This window comes from Rhineura floridana, chromosome 9, assembly GCF_030035675.1.
Source record: "Rhineura floridana isolate rRhiFlo1 chromosome 9, rRhiFlo1.hap2, whole genome shotgun sequence".
NCBI classification, from domain to species: Eukaryota; Metazoa; Chordata; class Lepidosauria; order Squamata; family Rhineuridae; genus Rhineura; species Rhineura floridana.
The window spans coordinates 25,099,175-25,111,485 of record NC_084488.1 but is presented as its reverse complement, the minus strand read 5'-3'; positions in this window follow the sequence as shown (position 1 = coordinate 25,111,485).

The following is a 12,311-nucleotide window of genomic DNA, read 5'->3' as shown; positions in this document are numbered from 1 at the left end:
ATTATCTTTCTCAAATACAAAAGAAAATGTTTTAGCACCCAAATCATTTTGAGTTATCTTGTGAATTGTGATGTTAAAATTTAAGTCTCTTAATAGTTTCAATTTCAGGCACATTAAAATCTCACTTTGCATGCCTTTTCCTTTGCAAGTTTTGTCACCAATTCCTTCAGGTCAAATGCTGATGCAATTGATATAGTTGCCGAGCCAACTAGTCTCTTTTGCAACATTGTTGAGCGTATGTAAGTTTTTATAAGTTTCAGCTTGAGAAACTGCGTTCACCACTTGCCACTGACCCTGGAAATGTGAGAAGGATCCTTAGAGCAACAGAAACATTAGGCACATTATCCAGGAGTTTTTGTTGTAGTATGAAGAGAAGTACTCCTTGTGGCGGCATAGACTTTGGACTTCTTCAAGCTATTGCTATAAGTTCACAGCACAGATCTTCAGCATCAATATCTTTGTTTCCGTTGTGCATCAATGGTATTTCCAAATTCTTGCAGGCCTTCAGTAGATTTTTTGTTGATACTGTATATATCATACAGGAAACCAAATAGGGAATTATATTGTTGTAGCTGTTGGAATCTCTCTTCAACAGATTGTATGGCCATGTCTAAGACAGCATAGTAGAAAGCTAGTGTGAATTTCTGCTTTGGATCTTGCGGTGCCTCTTCTTGGGCCTCATACTCAAACTGCCATTTCTTTCACCTTTTTCTAACCTGTTCTGTCTCAAAGTTTGGTAGTATTTCTAGCTCCTTTGCAATCTCAGTAGCATCTATCAAAACTTGTTGAAAACCCTCATCACACTTGCAGCCCACAAGGTAACTCTTGGTCACTTGCAATTGGCTTGTAGGTGAATTTAAATCAGCTTCCTTATTTTGTAGTAGCTTGCTTGTAAGATTGACTTCAAAAAGGATGTTGTACCACAGCCTTTCCCAACCAGTGTGCCTCCAGATGTTGTTGGACCACAACTCCCATCAGCCTCAGCCAGCATTGCCAACGGTCAGGAAAGATGGGAATTGTGGTCCAACAACATCTGGGGGCACACTGGTTGGGAAAGGCTGTTGTACCATGTAACAAGGGATACCACAAACTTGAACTTACAAATTGCATCAGAAAGGGCCTTAGCTTCAATTTGGGAAGTATTTCCAGATAAACCTTTTAGGCTTGTGTCATCAAAGATCTCTAGTAAAGCATCATATATACTACCAAGATGATGTCTCAGTGGTTTCAAAGCATCAATCTGACTCTCCCATCTTGTTTCACTCAATGGCTTAACAGTTATGCCTAAGTCTGATACATGGCTAGTTAGAATTTGCCAATGCTGAGTCAATGCAGAGAAATAATTATAGATCTATTGAACCAAACTGAAGAAACTAGTTGCTTCCAGACAACACTTAGTGGCATCATTGACTACCAATGACAAGAGTGTGCATTGCAGGGCACAAAAAAGGCACGTGGGTTTATGTCCAGGACACTCTTTTGTACACCATTTTCTTTGCCTTCCATGTTACTCCCATTATCATAACCTTGACTACACAGATTCTCAATTGGTAATCCCATTTGCTCAAGCTGTCCAAGAAGAGTTTCTGTCATAAAGGCACCTATAGTCTCCTTTTGTGGAACAAATCCCAAGAAATGTTCTCTTATGATAACCTCAGGCTCAGACATCTCATTATCTGACGGTATGATTACGTCAACATAACGTACAATCATTGTCATTTGTTCAAAATGACATCAGGTGTGCAGTCCAGAATAATTGAGTGGTATTTGGCTGAGTTTGCATGTGCTAAAATTTTCTGCTTTATAGCACCTGCTAGAAGCTGTATAAGCTCATTTTGGATATCTTTTCCTATTTATTTAAAAAAAATATTTAAAATACTTATACCCCGCCCTTCTTCCGAGGAACTCAGGGCGGCTCACAATTAAAACAATAAACAATCAGAACAACCAATATACATGTTAAAAACAATTAAAAATAGATTAAATCAAAATAGATTAAAACTATAACATTTTCAGTTAAAAGCCCGCCTAAATAAAACAGTCTTCACCTGGGCGCGAAAGGATGATAGCGAGGAAGCCAACCGAACCTCGCTAGGGAGGGAATTCCACAATCTAGGTAGTGAAACATTTTTTCTTGATCTTTAACTCTATGTAAATGTTCATTCATGATAGGATCAAAAAGGGCTAGATATTCTACAAACTTCTAAAAATTTCCATTGCTAGTACTGTACAACTTTTCAGTTCTACCACGGAATGTTAAGTTTTTCATGCTAAGAACTCTGACCAAAGCAATCAAGTGTTCCAAGATTTGTCACTAATATTGTTCTTCTTGCCTAATTTTCTGCTGGTTAATATCGTCAATTGTTTTTCCTTTAGATAAGCGCAATTCAAGTTCTCTCCAGGTCTGATAGTTTTCTAAATGGTCAGTCTTCCTCTCATGTGAAGAGAGAATTGCTCCAATGTTCTTCCAGTCTTTTGAACCTGTTTCTTGTAGGGTTGATGCACCATTTAAAAAAAACTAATCTGTATAAAACTGTGCCCCTCAAAGGTCATACTGCGCCCCTCTGAGGTCTGCGCCTTAGGCAGCTGCCTAGTTGGCCTAATGATAGCACCGGCCCTGCTCGCAGCCACTGTAAGGTGGGCTCCCTAGATAGCAGGACCAGCATTTCCCAAAACTCAGCGCCCATGTTGTGGGGCCTCAAAGGCTGGTTGCTGTTGTAGCTCATCCTTGAGCGAGGAGCAAGGAAGCAAAAGAGTAACATGTGTTGGCGATGACAATAGCACGAGACGGGCGCATAAAGGGTTAAGTGCCCAGGCCCACTTTATATAGATGAGCGGGCATCTCTCGAAAGCCCATCCGAGTAGCCCGTGCTTCTTTCCCATTGGCCAGATTAATTGCATTCAAAAAACACGGGGTTCTGATTCTTCAGGTGCCATCGCATTTTGATCAGTCTGCGAGTTGATAAACAAATTCTTATTATGTAGAGCTAGTCATGGAAGCTGCCCTATTGGGGACCTAGCCTCAAATTACAGATATTTTAAAATACACAACTGCTCTGGGAGGTGTGAAATAACTATTATTCTAAATAGGTATTTATATCTGTGTCCACTCACTGGATCGTCACCTTGTAATGGTGAGTGGGCTTGCATGTTCCAATGAATCCTGTGAGTGATGCTGTCGGGAGTCATGTACTCCCAGCAGTGTCATCCATGGCGGTAAGGTCAAGGGAAAGGAACCAGACAAAGAACAATCCAAGAATGCCCTCAACGGCAGAACAGGCGGAGGATAACAATGTGTATGTTACAATGGCTGTGAATGCGGATGAAAGCTGCAGCAGATAAAGAACTTCCAATCGTCGTGGTATCCATGCCATTGGATCAAAGCCTTTTTCTGTCAAGATTGTGTGTTGATCGTTGTGTGCTGATCTCCCCACAAAACAAATTCACGCACAGGCGTCTTCCAACCAAATTATCTTGGAAGACAATCTTACTCATCCACGAGTGATCGCCAGTGGATATCTGTGGATATCAGCTTCCACCAAAACGTATACCAATTTACTAGCTGATGGTGCTTTTGGATTCATGAACTTCATGTCCTTGATGTTGGAACGGTTTCCAATGAAAAACAAAGTCCTACATGAATGTTTATTGCTATTCTCTAGCAGAAGATAAGGAAAAACTAGGCCAAAAGTCAAGCCGGTCCTCTTTTTTTGTTTGTTTCCCAATTCATAAAAGAATTCACGTACACATCAAAAATAAACAAATGAAACAGCAGCTCAGAACTTGTTCTGGATAACACAGAGTAGACATTTAACAGAAGAAAAGCTGGTGCTTTTCAGAACTCTACCCACAAAACAGGCAAAATACCTATGCACACCCCCAGGCAAACAAATTACAAATGCGCAAAAAGCAGACATCACCCTGCAAAAAACAAATTTTTAAAGAAATGTTAAAAGAGCTTGGTGCACAAAGGGGATTGCAAAGATTCCCATAGGTGCCACATTGGGGATCCCAGATCATGGCTTTGATAACAAGCCAGGCTTGCTCTCACTACCACCATCACTTTACCTAACATTTAGCTTGTGCTCGCTCATTATTTTATGACATCTTGGTTGGTCATAATGTGGAACTAGGTCCTCCTGAGTACAGTCACACCCTGGAAAAAACTGCAGTGAACACAGTGGAACTTGCTTTCAAATAAATGTGCACAAGTGGGAGCTGCAACAATGCTGGAGTCTGACATAGGGGCTTTGCAGTGTTATTTAGACCTAAGAGGAGATTCATAATTGAGGGAAAGCTGTCACTCAGTGGGCCGTGGACCACTTTCAGGTGTGCCTCAGGGCCACAGCCTGCCCCCTCACCTAGCTATGTCATAGCCTTTTGGTTGGACCCATGCCAGCACTAGAAATTCTTTGCATGCTGAGTAAAGGTGACCAAAAGACTTAAAAGTTCATTGGCAGAGGAAGGAAAGAAGGTTGATTTCCCTTCTCTGAGGTATAAGAGCCAGAGGAGGTTTTGAAGGAAATAAACATGGGGGATAAAAGGTTAATATTTTTTATAATTACTATAAATAGAGAGCCAGTGTGGTGTAGTGGTTAAGGTGTTGGACTATGAGCCTGGAGACCAGGGTTTGAATCCCCACATAGCCATGAAGCTCACTGGGTGACCTTGGGCCAGTCACTGCCTCTCCGCCTCATGAAAACCCTATTCATAGGGTCGCCATAAGTCGGAATCGACTTGAAGGCAGTACATTTATATTTTTTATCAATAAATAAACTGGAAATAGAAAGGAAAGGGATTAGAGGAAATCTGTTGTGGGAGGAAGTCAGTATAAAAAGACTAGGGAGGAGGGATAAACGAAACTGCCATGGGGGGTTGCGGGGGTGGGATAAGGTAGAAGTGTGAAAGGAGAGTGGGAGTAGAAATTACAGGAGATGAGTAAAAATACTTTGAGAAGCATATAGGGTGGGGTAGGAAAGCAAAAGGTGTAAAAGTAAAAGTCTTCTCTTAGAACCTCTGCATCACTATATTCTGCTTAAAATGGGAGGCCATCACAATACCTCCAGACCAAATGTCTGTACTTCATTTGAGGAAAGCTCAGCTCAGCTTGTCACAAGGAAAACACTAGCAACTAATTTAGCAATTTCCAAAGATGGCTTATATATCAGGAGAAAGTGATGTCAATAATTGCCAGCTGATTGTGCCAAACTTTGCCTGCATCTGCCATCATTTTGTGACTGATGGGCCTCAGTAATTTTCATCTGTCTCAAGTAGGCCCTGATGGGTAGAAAGTTTGATAATTTGCTATTGAGGGTAGTCAGTTCTGAACCCGAGCATTTTGCAGCTATAGGGGAAAGAGCAGAGTGTCAAACCTAATTCCTCCAGTGGGCTAGTTCCTTCTGTCTTCCATGTTCTTTTTGGGCAGGGGAGAGGTTGTTTTCAATTGACAAACATACCGTGTCTCCACTACTCTCAACCATAGATTGAGCAGATTAGCACATGGGCTGATGCAGCAGAGCTCCAAAGTTCAGAAGCCTGGTAGACCAAATGATTTATAATAAATAAGAGTTTTCACATGAAAATCTCCAAAGGAGAGAAATAATACTTGGTGCAATGTTACAGTGATATACAGCAGACTCCACTGGATTTTTCATATAGGTCTTAAACATAGTTCAGTCTAGTGCAAAAGCAGAAGGTTGGTGAATGGGATGGTGCATACACTAACGGAAATAGTCTAACCACAGAAATGTTTTTCTTTCTACACCGGAAACACCTGTCCAAAAAAAGAAAAAGAAAAGTTTCACTCAAACTCTCTGTAGAAAAGAATCAGAATAATCCTCCTCTTGCAAATTTGTTCTAAATTAAATTGAACCTCCACAGTTCATTTCAGACAAATTCCCCAAATGGAAATGTTGCAGATCTGGGAAAAACAGAAACAGGATTTTCAAAGGCTCCAAATAAGTATGCAACAGGTAGACACTCCAAAAAAAAAAAAACCTAGCAGTTACAAGAGCACCAATCCCACAATAAACACTCATCTGGAACATTGTCCAAGACCCACAGGTGGGTGTCAGCCCACTGCTTGCAAAACTCTGCTATAAATAATTTTACCTGCTGCACATCTATGGAAGCCAAATTAGATGGTATTACTTAAGTGGTTTGATGCCACATATTTCTCCCCCCCCAATCTAACTTAAATTCTTTAGGTGGTAGAAGATAATTCCTCTCAAGGATGGCAACCTGTAGTATTCTTCAAAGTATACAAAAATCATAGGTATGAACATTGGTCCATTGGAAAAAAATCCAAAGCCACAGTAGGGTTTTGTTAAGGTCAACCAAAATGTCTAAAGAGACTTATTTATTTATTTATTATATTTATATCCCGCCCTTTCTCCCAGTAGGAGCCCAGGGCAGCAAACAAAAGCACTAAAAACGCTTTAACGCATCATAAAAACAGAGTTTTGAATATATTAAAACAAAACAACCATTAAAAACATATTAAAATGTAACATCTTTAAAAACATTTTTAGAAAGCTTTAAAAACATCTATTTTTTTTTTAAAAAAAGGTTTAAAAACATTAAAAAGCGATTCCAACCCAGACGCAGACTGGGATAAGGTCTCCACTTACAAGGCTTGCTGAAAAAGGAAGGTCTTCAGTAGGTGCTGAAAAGATAACAGAGATGGTGCCTGTCTAATATTTAAGGGGAGGGAATTCCAAAAGGCAGGTGGCACTACATTAAAGGTCTGTTTCCTATGTTTTGCAGAATGGACCTCCTGAAGGTGGTATCTCCAAGAGGCCCTCATCTGCAGAGTGCAATGATCGACTGGGTATATAAGGGATAAGACGGTCTTTAAGGTATCCTGGTCCCAAGCTGTATAGGGCTTTGTACACCAAAACTAGAACCTAGCCCGGTAGCTAATAGGTAGTCAGTGCAATTCTTTCAGCAGCAGGATGACATGTTGACAATACCCTGCCCCAGTGAGCAGTTTCGCTGCCATATTTTGCACCAGCTGCAGCTTCCGGACCAACCTCAAGGGTAGCCCCACATAGCTCTGGACCAACCTCAAGGGTAGCCCCAGCCTCAAGGGTAGCCCCACATACCAAAGCTGGTAAAAGGCACTCCTAGCCACTGAGGTCACCTGGGCCTCTAGTGACAAAGATGGATCCAGGAGCACCCCCAAGACTACAGACCTGCTTTTTGAAAGGGAGTATGACCCCATCCAAAGCAGGCAACTGATCAATTATCCAAACTCGGGAATCACCAACCCATAGCATCTCTGTCTTGCTAGGACTGAGTGTCAGTTTATTGGCCCTCATCCAGCCCACCACCAAATCCAGGCAGTGGTCCAGAGCTTGCATGGCCTCTCCCATTCGGATGTTACAGAGAAACAGAGCTGAGTATCATCAGCGTACTGCTGACACCTTGCCCCAAATCTGATGACCGCTCCCAAGGGCTTCATATAGATGTTAAACAGCATGGGGGACAAGATGGTACCCTGCGGCACCCCACAGCACAACTGCCAGGGGGCCGAAAGACTATCACCCAATGCTATTCTCTGAAAATGACACTTAAGATAGGATTGGAACCACTGTAAAACAGTGCCTCCAGTACTCATCTGGCCAAGTTGGCCCAGAAGGATACCATGGTCAATGGTATCAAAAGCCACTGAGAGATCAAGTAAGAATAACAGGGTCACACTCCCCCATCCTTCTCCCGATAAAGGTCATCCATCAGGGTGACCAAGGCCGATTCAGTCCCATAGCCAGGCCTGAACCCAAACTGGAATGGGTCAAGATAATCTGTTTCATCCAAGAGTGCTTTCAATTGCTGCACCACAACCCTCTATCACCTTCCCTAAGAAGGGGGTATTTGTGACTGGGCAGTAGTTGTTGAATGAGTCCAGGGTGGACTTTTTCAGAAGCGGTCGGATCACCACCTCTTTCAGGGAGGCTGGAACCACTCCTTCCCACAAGGATACATTGACCACACCCTGGATCCACTCGGTCAACCCCCCTCAGCAAGCTTTAATAAGTCAAGAAGGGCAAGGGCCGTGAGGACACATTGCCAGCCGCATCATTGAAAGCACTTTGATTGCAAGCATCGTTGCAGGATAAGCAATCTTTGAAATTCTACAGAGTTCTTCAGGTTGGTTAAACAAAACTCTATGGAGAGAGAAAAATAAGACATAGTGTAAAGCCTCCAAGTCTGCAGATGGTAACAATCTTGAGAGACAAAGCAGGAGGAATTGTATATACTTAGATTTGCCTCTCCTGGGTGCTAAACTAAATGTTTTGAGTTGTCACGTGCATGGAAATATTCTGTGCCTTTAATAGTTACATAGCATACAGAAACCAAGAGGCAGAGCTTTTCCCATCCCTTTACTCATACCACGATAAGCTTCACCTATTAATTTCTGCTTATTATACAACTGATGTTGAAGGTCCAGCTCTTTATGTAAAAGGCAGCAATCCTATGTTGCATTGCAATTTTTTTTTTCTTGGGACTGTTACTGTAAAAGTGGGTAAAACACCAAATTCACTGGTGTATAGCTTTCCCCAGCATGGAGATGCAGCAGTAACGTTAGCTTTACTTGTTGAATTTCTATTATGCATTCGATAACATTGGCTTTTGCCAGGAAGAAAAAAACCTCCAGCAGGCCTCAGAATTTGCTAGCTCTAGCCCTGGAGGGTACAATCATCATTCTGTTGTTCTGTCTTTAAAAACTAGATAAGATTTAGGTAATCCCCTACTTTGTTGATTAGATTACCTCTTGTTTCTGTTAATGCGATTATGAGTTAATATAATTGCTAAAGGGCAAAGTTTTATCTGCTCTGCTGCTGCACAAATAGAAAGGTGTTTTGAATGGCATTGTTGTGCCTGGCCTGGGACTGATATGATGTAGAGCAGGTGATATATATATATTTTGAATAATATTTTTATAGAGACTTTTCAAGAAATGCATAGACGAATAAAGATGGCGAACGGGAAGAAAACAAAAAACAAGCATGACAACAACAGTAAAATACAGTGTTGCACACTTGTAAACGTTATTTTGCCAATGGAAGACAAGCTGCAATTTACAGAACCTTTTGGGGATGTTAGAACAGCTATTTAATCTAAAGCCCAGAAGTGCTTTGGAACAGTCAGTCCAAAAGGATTCTGGGGAGGCTGGTGGTAATATCACTCCACTTTGTTGTACTACATACACTGTAAAGGTGTACCAGTTTCTGTCAAAATTATGCTTCAGTCATAAACATTTTTAACAATCTGAATAAAAAATCTGCATTGACCAGATTGCTCAGCTGCATTGTAGATGTATTTATTGAAGCAAAAAAGCAAGATCGAGGCTCAAAAGAGATTTCAGTCTTGCATGAAAAAAGCTGTATTTACAGCCAAATTCTATATAACGTTTTACTTTTCAAGGGGTCACTAGGAGTAGAGTTGCCGCTTGACAAGTAGTGGCTGGTAGGGCAGCATTTTTTTATTTATTTATCTATTTGATTTATCAGTCGCTTCATCCCCGAAGGTCTCCAAGTGACTTACAAATAATTAAAAGCCAAAATAATATATCATACACAAACCAAAAATAAAATAAAGCAATAACCACCCCCATACAGCCACAGAAAGCTTTGGCAGCACACTACTGGCTACCAAAGCAAAAAACAAAACAATACCTCACCCAACCTTCAGCAGATTAAAAGTAAAACACAAAGAAAAACATACACACCCCACCGAAGATGAGGTGTGTTGTTCTGGGAATTTTCCATCTCTCCCCACCCGGGAGTCTTGGCCTCGAAGCCAGCTGCTGCAATCAGTGGTGGAGTGGGTCTTCCTCCAGGGGTGAGCTGACAGCTGTCCTCTCTTTTCAGAGAGGGCAGTTGTAGTAGGTGGCAAAAAGTTTGCTCTGCAGGTGTTCCAGCTATTGCACCTCTCCTGTTGCTGCTGAGGGTTGAAGACACAACCACTCAGGCTGGACATTTATCCTTCCCCGTGGGAGGGGAGCTGTTGACCTGGCTTCCCAACACCATGCATTGCTGCCAGTTTCCAAGAGGAGGGTTGGCAAGGCAGCAGGGAGCTTGATGTGGGTGCAGTGGTGAGAATGTCTGATGGGCTCCACTGCTGTGCCCGTGCCAAATTCTCCAGTGCCTCCCCCCCCATCTCAGTAACCAGCAGTAACCCATGGTGTTGGGAAGCCAGGTCAGCAATGCAGCCCTGCATGGCACCACTGGCTGCTACTGCACTTGACTACACACAAGAGCTCATTTCCATGCTCCTATCCTTAACGTAGCAGTTAGAATGTAAGGAGAGCCCCACTGGAATTTACCAAAGGCCCATCTAGTTCTCATCTCATAGTGGCCAACCAGATGCCTATAGGAAGCCTGCAAGCAGGACCTGACTCCCCTTCTGCAGTTTTCAGCAAGTGGTCTTTAGAGGCGTACTGCCTTTGACACTGGAGGTAGAATGTAGCCATCATGGCTAGTAGCCAGATAGCCTCATCCACACAAATGGTCTTTTCCTCTTTTAAAGCCATCCAAGCTAGTAGCCATCACTACATCTTGTGTGAGAAAATTCCATGGCCCCTGCTTATGGGAGAGAGAGAAACTTTTCTCTAATCATTTTATCCATGCCAGGCATAAATTTATGCCCCTTTATTATCTCCTCCTTGCTCACCTTCTCTCTAAAGTAAAAAGTGTCAGATGTTGCAACCTTTCCTTATAGGTGATTTGCTCCATCCTCTTGGGATCATTTTAGTTGCCTTTTTCTGAAACTTTTCCAGCTCTAGAATATCATTTTTGAGGCTAGGCAACAATTCAGCAGGTGAAGCTTTATCCAGCACAGATGCAAAAGAAATATTAATAATCCCATTTTGTTTTCAACAAAGAGAGTACTTTTGCCTTCTTTCTGTTCCAGATAAGTTAGTTGATTTACAGTGTAATCCTGTGCAGTAGATTTCAGAAATGAGGCAATGGAATTAAGGAAATTTTGTGGTACATACTCTGCAATCAGTCTCATCAGATAGAAGTTTCACTTCTGGCTTTGCAGACATTAGCACGTGATCTTGCTTATCTCCATGCCCTAAAAAGTGGTTCAGCTGACTTCTGTAGACCAAGCTGTTCTACAAAGGACAGAAACAATCCAGCCAGGTTTTGCCTTGTCAGTTAGTAGCCCCAAGCAGCCCTCCTTAAGAAATGAAAAGATGCTCTTTGTCACAAATAACTTTTATTATAAAAGGTTATCCACTTAAAGAAAACTAGAGTTCAAAAACATATATATGAGAAAATGGGGTATACACTGTTTTAGTGCTCATTTCAAATTTTCCCTAACATTCCGAACAGAAGGTTGCAACCCATAGCCCACCTGTTCCATTGAAATCATTAGCACTACTCTAGGTGGCTTAAAAGCTTCCAGTTTGTACAGGAAATATAATATATGAACACTTTCCTTAACCTCTTCCACCTCGGCGCCTAATTTAAGCACAGTCTTGACAAACACCTAAAAGCAGGAAGCAGTTTCCATTCTGCCCACTCACACATCTGAGGCTTTGGTGTTACAGTCAGCAAACAAATTCTTGAAAATTAAATATGGATAATCTCACCAGAGTAATCACCGGTAGTTAAACTGAGACCGCAAAACATAGGTCGTGATAAAGCACTGAAAGGGTGTTCAGGATGTTCTGGTCACACGCCTAGATGACAGACTGAGAATGCAGGAAGTTATTTGTGATACTAATTCAAATGTACAGGAAGTATCAGAGTCCAACTCCTGCTGTGTAGACAGAACTTAGACTCCCAATTGAACAAGTTTTTTTTTTTTAAAAAAACAGTCCTGGCCTGAACCAGTGCCTTTCACACCTGCAGAAATCAGGTTAATTCTGGCACTAAGATAAGTGATGCCTGCAGGTCAACCTGCTGTTAAAGGCATAGGAGCAGGGACTGGAGTTGGCAGTCCCATGCAGGAATTCCACACTTGGATTCACCTGTGGTGTGGACTGGTAAGGCCAGGCAGGGACTTCCAGGATATTTTGAATTCCAAAATATATATAAATAATTGCAATAACTGCCATTATTCCAGGATATAATTCTTCACACAATGTATGGCTTATGAAGCACATCAATGGTTGTAAATCATGATACCTCAACAGAGTTGCCACATGCAGAGGCAGTTTACCTGCGAATAACTGGTGAAGACAAACAAGAGAGGAGGGCTGTCACCTTCATGCCCTGCTTGTGAGCTTTCAGAGGAATGAGATGGGCCATTTTTGGAAACAGGATGCTGGGCTAAATAGATGGATCCTAGTTTGACCTCCT